The 13,276-nt window shown below is 42.8% G+C and overlaps 1 long non-coding RNA gene across 1 annotated transcript; it reads right to left on the reverse strand.

The window, feature by feature from the left end:
• Positions 1 to 856: 856 nt before the first annotated feature.
• Positions 857 to 12,107, reverse strand: LOC308585342. The gene is made up of 3 exons (XR_014007304.1): positions 11,542 to 12,107; positions 2,935 to 3,082; positions 857 to 1,103 (listed from the first exon to the last, which is right to left on the reverse strand). It is a non-coding gene; the product is annotated as an uncharacterized lncRNA (long non-coding RNA).
• Between the last annotated feature and the right edge of the window lie 1,169 nt (positions 12,108 to 13,276).

A 13,276-nucleotide genomic window follows, 5' to 3' on the forward strand; every position in this document is an offset into this window, starting at 1 on the left:
GGTTGGCAGAGATTGTGTCCTTGTACCCTGTTCTTCTGGGTAGATATGCATACGATTACTCTGTACATCTAGATCTATGGTTCCCAATGTAGGGCACACGCCCCTCAGGCAGGCAATTTGAGAATGAGTTATTAACAGTGAGTGGCCTTTTAGGCTTCCTCTGCGTGAATCGGAGTTCACTTTTGGAATAATAAGAATTTTATGTCACCGGGATTTTAGAGATGCTTAGATGGGACATGGCCAAAAAAAGGTTGGGAACCACTGATCTATAGCCAACCCATAATGTATGAATCGGGAACCAAATAACCTTTCTGATTCAGGGGTGGGGCTTCTGGACCAGAGGGACCTATTCCCCCAGGTAGATTTTTATTTTTAAATTAATCAAAGGTGTGCTTTCCATAGCATATAAATTGTATGACCTGGACTTTTTCACTGGTTAGCGAATGCAGAAAACTTTCACATATATGTAATTTCCAAAGGATTTTTGCTGTTTAAGCGCAGTAATTTTTGCCTAACCCTCTCTACATGTTAATCAATAGAATTGCAGTCGTCAGGATGAAAAGCAACTCCATCCTCTGCTAGAACATAAAGGCTACAAGTATCAGCCCACGTTTTGATGCCTGGAAGCATCTTAAGAGCTCTCACCTGTTGAAAGCAGTGTTTTATTGTGCTTTGGGCTGAATGAGATAATTGCACCACCAGTCTTTGAGGCCATAAACTATGTAAGTCTCTCTTTTGGTTTGCTTTGTTTGTTTACATTTTGCACAGAACAGAATTCAGTCAATAATTCCACCCTGTATAATACATTTTGATAAATACCTTTTAAAGTGCTTCCATCTGAAGCTACCCGACGTTGCGCTTCTTTAGAAAAGTGCTGACAGTCTTGAGAGAGAAAAATCAATCCTCTTTATTCCACATTCCAAATAGCCTATTCTCTCCCCAAACTAGGACAGTGTTCTTAGCGTTGCATGAATGTCTGGCAGTTTTCTGATATATGCAAGGCTGAATATGACCAAATGTTTGCTTCTGCCTCCGGCGCTCGTCATAACTTCTGCTCGTTCCTGTGGAGCTTGAAGATTACTGCATCAGCCTGCTGAGCTGACCTGCAGGAAAAAATGCAGCCGTGTTTTTTTCCTGGAAAGATGGATTTCTCCATGGAGGGCGTGAGAAATGGATGTCGACATGGAACCAGCAAGGAAGAGATTCGTAAGGCAAGTGCTACTTGCATACCATTCAACAAGAACTAGGCTGCCTTTTTTAACCAGAGCCAGTCCAGGAGGGTACCATGGCTGATGGTATCAAAAGTCAACAGGAGATAAGAAACCGGAGCAAAGTCACACTCCTTCTGTACCAGTCTCTGCAAATATCATCCATCAGGCCTGAGGCCACATTGGAATGAATCTAAATAATCTGTGTCATCCAAGAATGATTGTAGTGGCCCTACCACAACCCTCTCCTTTCCTCAAAGGGGTATATTTGATAGGGATTGATGGTTGCTTGAGTCTAAAGGGTCCAGAGCTAATTTCTCTGGGAACAACCACACCACTGCCTCTTTCAAAACAACAGGGACCACCTCTCATGCAATGAAGCATTAGCCGGGGTTAGGCTTAAAGGGAAAGGGAAAGGGACCCCTGACCATTAGGTCCAGTCGTGGCCGACTCTGGGGTTGCGGCACTCATCTCGCTTTATTAGCCGAGGGAGCCGGAGTACAGCTTCTGGGTCATGTGGCCAGCATGACTAAGCCGCTTCTGGCGAACCAGAGCAGCGCACGGAAACGCCGTTTACCTTCCCGCCAGAGCGGTACCTATTTATCTACTTGCACTTTGATGTGCTTTCGAACTGCTAGGTTGGCAGGAGCAGGGACCGAGCAACGGGAGTTCACCCTGTTGCGGGAATTCGAACTGCCGACCTTCTGATCGACAAGCCCTAGGCTCTGTGGTTTAGACCACAGCGCCACCCGCGTCCCTTCGGGGTTAGGCTTAATTTTCTCCAAATCATACCAGAGACTATTTCTCAGGACAGCCCCAAGCAGCATGGCATACTGTCGAGCGTATGGTTCAGGAGTTTTAGTCCAAAACATCTGGTGGGGGTGCCAAGTTGGAGAAGGTTCAACAAAAGCATGCCCAAAGAGCACCATTTCCAGTACTGGAAAGGCTGGAAAGGAGTTTAGTGAACCTCCTCTGCCATGAGTTACTCTTCCACTGATGGTCAACACTAGCTCACCAATAGGGGCCACAAAGGAAGATCCTTTTGGACAGACTCTGAAGGCTTTGTTGTAGTACACATGCTTTGTATGCAGTAGGTCCCAGATTTAATCCCTGGCACCTGTCTCCAAAAGGGCTGGGGGAAAGCCAGTTCTGAAACCCTGGAGAACCACCGCCTGCCAGTCTTCAGCTTATTGCTCTCCTTTTCAATTGCAACTCCTATATAATTCCTAAATACACACCATGCTAACTGGGGATAATGGGAGTTGTAATCCGAAACGTCTGGAAGGTCTCAAGCTGTGGAAGGCTGGTATAGGCAATCCTGAGCTAAACCAACCAATGGTCTGACTTGGTGTAAGGTAGCTTCCTGCTTTTCTAGTACATAGGACTTCACATACATACCACCCATCATAGAGCCAGGCTAGTAAGCACCACCACAGTCACTGTTTGACTGCCACAGAATGGCTTTTGAGTGCCTATTCAGCTCCATTTTTAGAAAGCTAACTTGAGATCAGTTGCATACCCCAACTCCTGTTCTCACCAGCTCTCGCTTGTGCCATTGTCCCTCCCCCTGATTATATCTTGTGACTTGTTGGATGCCTGTAAATTACCCCTTTGCATGGTGACCCTGGGGTATTGTAAGTATTGCTGAGCTTTTTATCATCATAACTCTGGTTGACACCAGCCTTTCATCAGCATTAGATAAATTGACATTGAATTAACCTCTTACCAGTGAAACCATGGAAATCGTTTTTCATCAATGTTCCTGCTCCTCGGAGGTGTTTGCTTGCCGTCGGAAGCCCCCAGCATCGGTCTTCTTTCCATCAAAGGTACGGTAATAATTAATTTTTCTGTGCTTTGGGGGTTTGGGCTTATTTCTTAGACAAACAGAACAAACATTGTCAGAATTTATTTTCAGTTACTTTTCTCATCTCCGCAGCTCTGCAGCTTTGATAAAAGGATCTCATCTCCATGGGTTGCCTTTAATCTACTTCAATAAAATGTGAATAATCTCATCAACACCTTTGGAGACTTAACTCCACCCAGCTGGAACACAGGGGCTCTCTGTTGTGGTTGCCAGGCAATGCTGCAGTAGATACTCAACCCTTACAGGAGAAAATATTCTTACTGGTAACTGGTGGGAAAAATGTTGATGGCCTGGGTTGGGTTCTGAGGTCAGGAAGCTTGTGTATCCCTTAACCGTGGGATCCTGATTATGTCAACCAGAACTATCCAGAAAGTGTGGTTGATGACAGTCCAAACATTTCCTGCAACATAGTGCAATCCCCTATGGCCTATACAATGGAGTAAGCCTCATTGAATACTTACTGTTGTGTAAACATGCATAGGGTTGTTTGCTAGCCAACAGAGGTCCAGCAGTTGTGTCCAAACAACTCACAAACAAGGTACAAAAAATACTTCTTTCTTGATGTTTACCCCACTACCTGATATTCAGTGAAGTTTTACTCAGTGCAGACCTCTTGAAATTAGTGAACATGTACCGTATTTTTCCGTGTATAAGACTATATTTTTTCCTAAATTTTTGAAGTTTAAAATAAGGGGTTGTCTTATACACGGATAGCGCATAGTGCATTTTCTTAATTTTGGGTTTTAAAAAATAGGGGTGGTCTTATACAGTGGTACCTCGCAAGACGAATGCCTCGCAAGACGAAAAACGCGCAAGACGAAAGAGTTTTCCGTTTTTTTGAGTCGTTCCGCAAGACAAATTTCCCTATGGGCTTGCTTTGCAAGATGAAACGTCTTGCGAGTTCTTGCGAGTTTGTTTCCTTTTTCTTTAAGCCGCTAAGCCGTTAATAGCCGCTAAGCTGCTAAGCCGTTAATAGCCGCTAAGCCGCTAATAGCCGTGCTTCGCAAGACGAAAAAACCGCAAGACGAAGAGACTCGCGGAACGGATTAATTTCGTCTTGCGAGGCACCACTGTACATGGGGGCTTCTTATACATGGAAAAATACTGTATATCCTGTTCATTATACATGTTTATTGATTTCAGTTAATGATATACAATGAAATGCTATACAGTGAATTGAAAAGGATGTTCAAAATAACTTTTGTAAAAAACAACAACCAGAAGCTTTGCTTTAGGACTTATAGGGACAGAACTACCTAAATTGTATAGAAATTTATTTGCATATGCTACTACAGCAGCAAGAATGCTACTTGCCCAAAAGTGGAAAGAAGCAGAAGTCCCAGCAAAGGAAGAATGGATACAAAAACTTATGGAATATGCAGAAATGGTGAAACTTACCAGAAGAATAAGAAATCAAGATAACAAACCATTTATAAAAGAATGGAAATGGTTTATTGAATATTTACAGATAAATTGCAAACAGATAAAAACATTAGCAGGTTTATTATAATAACCTGCAGTTACTAAAAAACCTGCAGATATTAAAAAATAAATTTAAGGAACTGCAGAAAGAGGGGGAAGTCAAACTTTGAAATGTTAAATTGATTATAAAACCAATGAACTGTACATACTTGAAAAGTATAAACAAAAGAAAAGAAAAGAAATCAATGAGCATGACTAATTTCCGTTAATTTCAATAAGACTGCTCTGGATAAAACTTGGTTGAATACCAACCAAGTTGTTTTTCCACAGTGTATGACATTTCACAGTTGATCTCGTCTGCCATTGAGGGGGGGAGTCTACTAACCATGTGTGGAAAACCAAGTAAGATTTCCCTTCAACACCCCCTTTTTAAACTAAAGGCAGGCCTGTCTGGCTTAAGTTTAGTCATACGGTTTCACCTTCATAAAAATATGGAAAAACTTTTTTGTACTTGCTATGGATAGTAGCACCTGTTTCCCTTCAATATGCACTACTACACTATCAATTAATCGAAACAGGAACTTTTGGCCCAAGTGTCCCTATTTTCCAGGGATGTTCCTGATTTAGAGAAGCCGTCCCTATTTCTGTGATCCTGGAATGTTCCACTTTTCCTTTGGGCATCCCTATTTTCGTTGGAGGGTATGGAGTTATCCGACCCTGAGCCATCTGAAGGCAATCCTTTATAGGGAAGATATCTTAATGTTTAATGTTTTATTATGCTTTTACTTACGTTGGAAGCTGCCCAGAGTGTCTGGGGCAACCCAGTATGATGTGTGGGGTATAAACAGTAGAGTTATTATTATGGAATGGGATATTATTATGGAATGGGATGTTTTCACCAGAGAAATGTTGGAGGGTATGTTATAGACATTTGTGTAGTGTAGCAGCATTACAGAGTGTACATGTAATATTTTTGTTCATGTGTGGGTACATTTTGCCACACATTATATTTGGGGAAATTCTCCTTACTTCCAGACAATACAGATATCTGGCTTAATGAAGAATTACACATACAACACAATAGCTCTCTCAAAAGTCCACACAGACAATTCAACTACCCTGATATGTGTGGTAAATACATAAGCATGACTTTGCACAAACAGAACAGTGTAAAGTACAGTTGTGGCTGACAGAAAACCTCCAGGTTAGATTACCTCAATGAATTTCTGAAGATGGCTGGAAACTGCAGCTCAGATTTCAGTAGCTGACTGGGGCAACACAATCCGAGCATCGCCAATCTTAGTATGACTGCATGGACCCCTCTCCATGTGCTCTCTCTGGGAGGTGTGAGAGGTGATGACAAAAAAATCTGGCCTTTTCAGCTCCCCATCTGTGGAACATTGTCTCCATGGAAGAATGTCTGGTGCCATCAATTGCTTTTAGGTGACAGGTAAAAACGTTTTATTTATCCAGAAGTTTGAGCCTTAATTTGGAGAGTATCTAGTCATATGCAGCCTCTTGTTGTGCTCATCCTTTAAGTGAGATGGGGAGGATTTGCTCCAAACACACACACACACACACACACACACACACACACACACACAGAGAGAGAGAGAGAGAAGAGAGAGAGAGAGAGAGAGAGAGAGAGAGAGAGAGAGAGAGAGAGAGAGAGAGAGAGAGAAATATATACAATTTGGATTAGCACTTTAGGCCTTGTTTTATTTCTGGTCTGTGTGTGTGTATACAGTGGAATCTCAGTTGTTGAACGTAATCGGTTCTGGAAGACCGTACGACTTCCGAAACGTTCGACAACTGAAGCGCAATTGCTGGTTGGCAAAATCTATTGAAAAAATGGAAAAACGCACCTTGGAAGCCATTCAACTTCCGAGGCATGTTCAAAAACGGAAGCATTCACTTTCGGGTTCTTGGCGTTCGAAAGCTGAAATGTTCGACTTCCGAAACGTTTGACAACCGAGGTTCCACTGTACCTTAAATGTTTCCTATTATTTTCTTTTTTTATCTTGTAACTTTCTTTCAGGCACTTCAGTCCAAAAAGCAACAAATAAGGTTTAAAAAAGGAGCTATTTTAATACATCATGTGTGCTTCATTTTCTGTGCGAGAGGCTGTTGGGATGGCTATAGGTAAAACTGACAAGAGGAGAATGCAAGCAGGGAGGTTCTGATAGGTCAGCAAGTACCTAATTGCTCTGCCAGCTGGAGCCTGAGGAACCTGCAGGACTTGGCTCCAACACTTGTCATTCTGTAATAACTAATGTTAGACTTAATGGAGGAATCAGGTCACTGGTTGCTAGCAAAATGCCCATTTTATTACAGAGACTCCTTTCATCTGCTGTGCCTATAATACTTTTACAGCTCCATTAAAAAAAGATTTCATTTTCCCCTTACTGTAATGGCTTGGGTCATAAATGAATTAATCTATTAGTTAGTATTCGGGCAAACTCTACCGTTCTATCTATATGGCCCTCTTCATCACTAGTTAAGCAGGAGTTAATGGACTCTTAGAATTAAGTGACCTATTTGGAGTACAATAATTTCTGTTGGCCTCAGTTTGCAAGAATTTTGACACCTCACTGCTCTGGTCAAGTGAATATAGCATCCTCCCAGCTAGGCCTCTAAGCCATACACTAGCCTTTCCCTCATGTATAACTAATTACTCTCTACCATGTAGCTTCAAGAGGAACTAAATAGCCTTTGTAGACAAATGTACAGTCCTGATGAGGGAAGCAGAGTCCTTCCTGATCATGGTTTTTCCAGTATCTTATCAAGCAGTGAGTTCTCAACAATGAATTAACAGATAAATTGAAATATAAGGTTCTACCTATGACTACCAGATGCTGGGGCAAACCACAGGAGACGTTGGCCACCTCTGAGTTCTTCTTGTGAGCTTCCAAAGCCATAAACTTTTTGGATGGATCCAGCAAGGCGTTTTTTAATGTGCTTCAGCTTAAGGAGTAGAATCGCTGTAGAATGTAGAAAGGAATAGCAAGGCTCTGATCAGTGCCTAGAGTCATAGTTCCCTAGTCACCTTTCTTCTGGAATTCATATCAAAGTAGATATTTCACTTGAGAGGGCTGCATTTCATCAACAGCTTGTGCTGCACTGCGCTGAGTGGCCTAGATGTGGCTTCAGATCTGGAAAACTTGTCTCAAATCTATGTTCCGATAAGAGGCTCACAGCATGGCTTTGGGAAAGCATTTGGGAAACCTAACATTTAGGAGGAAGGCTAAATCACCACTCAAGGAGAATGACAGAATACAAAATATACCAAAATAACAAGATCTCCTTTGCAACATACAGTATACAGTACGGCCTATCTTCTGTAGTGACAGAGCACCGCTGCTAGCAAATATTTCACAGCAGGGAATTACAGAAGCATTTTCACTGGTGAGAAAAGCAGATCTGCTTCTTTCCAAAGAATGCTTTCTTTTGAGAGAGAGATACTGACTTCAACGTTTCCCTGTTGTGGAAAACACATAATTGCAACCCTGTTGACTAGGGTTTGGTCGTATCTGGCATACACAGAAACTTTGAAGCCATTTTGAGAGTAGGCAGATGGTGTTCTTTTCTGTCACTCCCTCTAATGCTGAACTTGGGTGATCTGTGCAAGCAACTTTGTAGGCAAAATGGGAACTGAAGGCTTAGAAGGCAATGACACTTGTGTGCGAACAGGCCTGACTTTCTCTGGTCTCGTGTGAGCAGGGCTCACTTTCATAGAAAACATTGTTCATGCGCTTGCTTCTTCGTGCTGGGGAAGGGAAACAGGAGGTAGAAGGCGGCAGAGGGGGGGAAGAGGTGAATGAGCAGCTGAAGCGGATGAGGTGGAGAGAGGACTAGAAGGAAGGAAGAGCAAGATGGGGTCAGAATTGGGGGTCAAAACCATGCTTAAAGCATGGAAGGGAGAAACAGGCAAACTGTCCCCAACCCCATACCCACTAATCCCCCTGGCTCACCACCTACTATTCCACCACGCAGCACAAAACTTCCAGATAAAAACATGGCACGCCAAAGGCATATCCCGCCTAGCAGACTTCTGCAAAATAACAAACCTACATGGACACAAGAAATACAATAAAAACTTGGGAACACCCAAATACTCTGGCTAACGCACCACCAATTACATGCCTTCTTAAACAATCCAGTAGTAAAAGCATCAACCAGGCCCTTGACAACATTTGAAAACCTCCTAACAGCAAAGGGACTCGGCAAAGGAATGGTATCCACAATATACAAAATACTGCACCAAAATCCCCACATACCCCTCGATAAAATCAAAAAACAGTGGGAGGACGACATAGGCTATGAGGTTAACCCCACCCAGTGGATTGGGCATGGTCTAAACCCCCCTTTAAAGCCATCTCAGCTAAAAGAAAAGAACTCACCCTGAAACTCACTTACAGATGGTACCTAACACCACAGAAACTAGCGCTGATAAGCCCAGGAGCCTCACCAAAATGCTGGAGAGGCTGCACCTCCACAGGTACGTACGTACCTGCACATGTGGGAATGTCCCCAAATCCAATTTTTCTGGACATCAGTCATATAAGAAATACACAAAATCACTAAGCAGGAATTAGAAGTCACCACAGAACTGGCCCTACTCAACATCTTCCAAGATAACAATGCCCATTCACATTATAAAGAGCTCATAACCCACCTACTCTCAGCAGCCAGAAACATCATAGCCAGGCACTGGAGAGAGCTGTCAGGAGTAAACATGGACCAATGGTATCAAACAGTATGGGAAACAGCCTTACTAGAAAAGTTAACCAATAAACTGAAATTGACACAGGAACAAATAGAAGAAGACGCCTTCACTCCGGTATGGTTCCCCTTAATCACATATGCAGCCCAACAAGACAACAAGAATCCGCCAACAACATACAAATCAATCTGGCTAACCTGATCCAAAAACACACACACACCTCACACACACACAAAAACAAATCTCACTAAAGCCAACCAAATTCAACCAACCAAACCCTAGACCACCCACAACCTCCACCACCAAGGAAATATAACAAACGAACAGAAAGAGAGCCCATACAAGTGATGCTGACATAAAACCCCACACATACACTAAGTAGAAGAATACAGGCATTACCACCCAACCCTAGCAATGTACCCCCCTTCCCCCTGTTTTCTTCCCAACCTAATACTGCTTGCAACACTAATGTCTCACAACCAATGAAACTGATCTGTAGAAAAAGCAACTTGAAAAAAGAGACAATGCACGTATTTTTGTAAACTAAGAAATCTTTAATAAAAAGTATTTTTTTAAAAAATGGGGTCAAAAGAGAGAGTCACAAATGGAGTGTCAGGTGAGGAAAAGGAGGTGACAGGAATCAGGGGTTGTGTGGGGCACACCCATAATACTGTTGCAGGCCCCATTCATAATACTGGCATACAAGTATAGCCAAATACAGGTCTAAATCCACACCCCTAGATTCTGATCACTATAATCTCTGGAGTTGTTCACTCAGGGCCTAGTTTGGTGAGTTGCCAGCACTTAAAAATTCTCCTCAGCTTTTTATATATTGTAGCTGCTTAAAAGCCTCTTGAGTTTGCTGATCTACCTCTGCTTTTTATTGATTTTTTTTTGGTCTTATATTTTTCTCCTGTGTTTGTAAGCTATCTGGGAACCTGCTGCTGAAGGTGTGGCATATTATATTCACCAAAAAATTGGTCAGGGGTATCTGATTTCTTCTCTTTGTTACCATTTCTCCCAGTGAGTTTCAAAACTAGCTTACCCTTGTTACTTGTAAGAATTTGTCAAGGGCATTTCTGAGGTCCATTTAGCTGTGTGTGTAGAGTCTGTATGATTTGAAAGAGAGAACCTGAACTGAATTAGGCTAATAGATCACCCTAGATTTGTTCCAAATATGTTTTCTGAGGCTGCGTCCTGTTGAGGTAGGATGACCAACTGTTTTTTAGCTGTCCCTTCAGAGTGAAAAAGGAGTCAGTAAAACATCTCACCCACAACCTTTTCTGTTTATGGCTTTATTGAGCTACACATTTACATACACACTTTACCCTAGTGTAACATGCACGTTTTTGAACGTTAAAGTCTGGATATTCCAAAGAAGAAGTCAGTCATGTGTATGATTCGAGCTTCTTAGCTGTGATTTCGCTCTTCCTTCTTCAACATGTTCTACAAGGTTGAAATGGAAGCCGCTGTTCAAAGTATTGATAACTTGCATGATGAAATAGTTATAGTGAAGAACTGGAGAGTTAGCGGAGAAGGAGCTGGGGCAATGATTGGGATGTGGGGACAGTGCAAGAAATAGTGTTATGCCACCCTAACCTAAGGGACATCACAGTAAGGTTACTACATGCTTCAGGAGATGATGAATTTCATACTTAAGAAAAAAAATCCTGTGGCAGAAGCATAGAAGCTGCATGCAGCACATTGAGATACAAATATGAGCAGAATACCTGGTGCAGACAGGTTTTATATCTTAACCCAGTGACAGCAATTCAGACTTTGACCTCTGCAGGTCAACTAATCTGAGGTTGACATGCAGATGGAGTGTATTATGGGGTGCATGCTTAGGCTCAGACTTCATGCAGATGGTTGTTTCAAGTTTATCATACCGTCACACCCGCAGCGAGGGTCTGTATGTCAGAGGAAGCCTGCTGTAATTGGTAGAAACTCAAGTCAGACATTTCAGACCTTGCCACTTCATTATGTCATGTGTCTAAGGAAGAATCAGACAGCGGGGAGATCATAATGTCTCTGCCTAGGTGCCAAATTTAGCTTTTGAGTGGCACCCTTCCGCCCCTCGCTATCTAGTAGTTTGCAAGACTGAAAGAGAAGCGGCTGTAATTGGATATTGTACGAAGGGGCACTGTGCTGGCTTCAGTCAGTCTGCCCTTTCTGAGCCAAGCTGCTTAATGAGAAGAGTCAAGAAGTTCAAGGTCACTCCAGGAGCTGACTTCCAAGTCTGTCTTTAGCTAGAGCTTTTGCTTTGATTGAACTTCTGGCAAGGGGAAGGGGAACACATAACTAAGGAGAGCAATTTTTCTTACCTTGTGTGAGCATGTGATGAAGGAGTCATGTAGAACTGTAGTCAGTAGATGAATAGTATAATGAGGCTTTAATTTTGAGCCATAACACAGTCCTGGAAGATCAAAAGTAAAGTTGGGATTTGAGAATATCCAGAATGCTTTATTCTCCACTGAGTGTGCTCATCCACACTTTCGCTTGGCCCGTTTTCTTAATTGTATTGTGTATCAATTAATTCCCCCGACATCCGAGAGCTTTTCTCATTGTTCTGCGCCTTGCAAAAATCCAATCTTATCCACTGACTTGAAGCTCAGTTAAGCAAAAATCTCTCTTCGGAATTTGCATGCATCTGGATCACTCGCTGGATCATCACCTTGTTGTGGTGAGTGGGCTTGCACCTTCCTATGATCCTTGTGAGTGAAGCTGTCGGGAGTCTCCTACTCCCAGTAGGGTCACCCAAGGCGGTAAGGTCAAGGGGGAGGAGCTAGACAGAGAATGATTCAAGAAATTCTCAATGGCAGCACAGGCAGAAGATAGCAAGTGGTATGTTACAATGGCTGTGAAGGCGGATGAAGGCTGCAGCAGATAATAATCTACCAGTCATTGTGACACTCATGCCATCAGAATAGAACCTTACTGCAAAGACGATCTACACTGAATGCACTGATCTACACAAATAAAGAAATACACAAATAAAACAAATTCATGCACAGGCATTTTCCAAAAACCCATCCCAAACCCAAAGCCCCATGGTAACGGGGAAAAGATCGTGAAATCTGGAAGCTCCTAGTCATGAACTGGCACATGGGCAGTGGATACAGACTCATTTGTTCTGACTCAAGGAATGAGGCAGTTGAGTAGCTCAGCAGCTGTATCCAGGACTGAGAAGCCCTATTTAGGATCTACTCTGCTTACCCCGAAAAGGGGGAGGGGCTAGAAAAGGTGCCCTAAACATAACCTGCCTCACTTTTTCCCTGACTTGATTACTGCACTCAGTGGGGTCGCCACCCAGCGGTCGTAAAAATTGACCTTTGGAACATGGAATACACAGAACAATATAACAAAGATACTGAGTGTCCTGAATGCAGGACTGCCATCATTGCAAGAGAGTTGCAACATTTTAACATCAATATTGCAGCACTTCAAGAAACAAAGAGCAGGAGAGGGACAACTGAAGGAAGAAAGAGGAGGCCTACACATTCTTCTGGAAAGGTGGTGGAGGAGTAGTTTTGATTTGATATCCCGCTTTATCACTACCCGAAGGAGTCTCAAAGCGGCTAACAATCTCCTTTCCCTTCCTCCCCCACAACAAACACTCTGTGAGGTGAGTGAGGCTGAAAGACTTCAGAGAAGTGTGACTAGCCCAAGGTCACCCAGCAGCTGCATGTGGAGGAGCGGAGACACGAACCCGGTTCACCAGATTATGAGACTACCGCTCTTAACCACTACACCACACTGGCTCCCTTCAAGACTCCCTTCAAGGTCTACTTGAACAAGAATGTTGAATACATGGAGTAGGCTTTGCTATCAAAAACGATCTTGTGAAGCCCCTGTCAGAAGTCCCTACCAGCATTAATGAGTAACTTTCAACCTTTCAAATAAAACTTACCAAAAACCAACAGGCTACTATTTTAAGTGCTTATGCACCAACACTGAATGCCAATGAAGGCATTAAAGAAAAAAAGTTATTCTCAGGTACCAACAGGCCTGGTGCCTAAAGCCAGCTCCCCTTAAAGCACATCTTCCATCTTCCATTCT

This window comes from Podarcis bocagei (assembly GCF_964188305.1).
Source record: "Podarcis bocagei genome assembly, chromosome: 4".
NCBI lineage: Eukaryota > Metazoa > Chordata > Lepidosauria > Squamata > Lacertidae > Podarcis > Podarcis bocagei.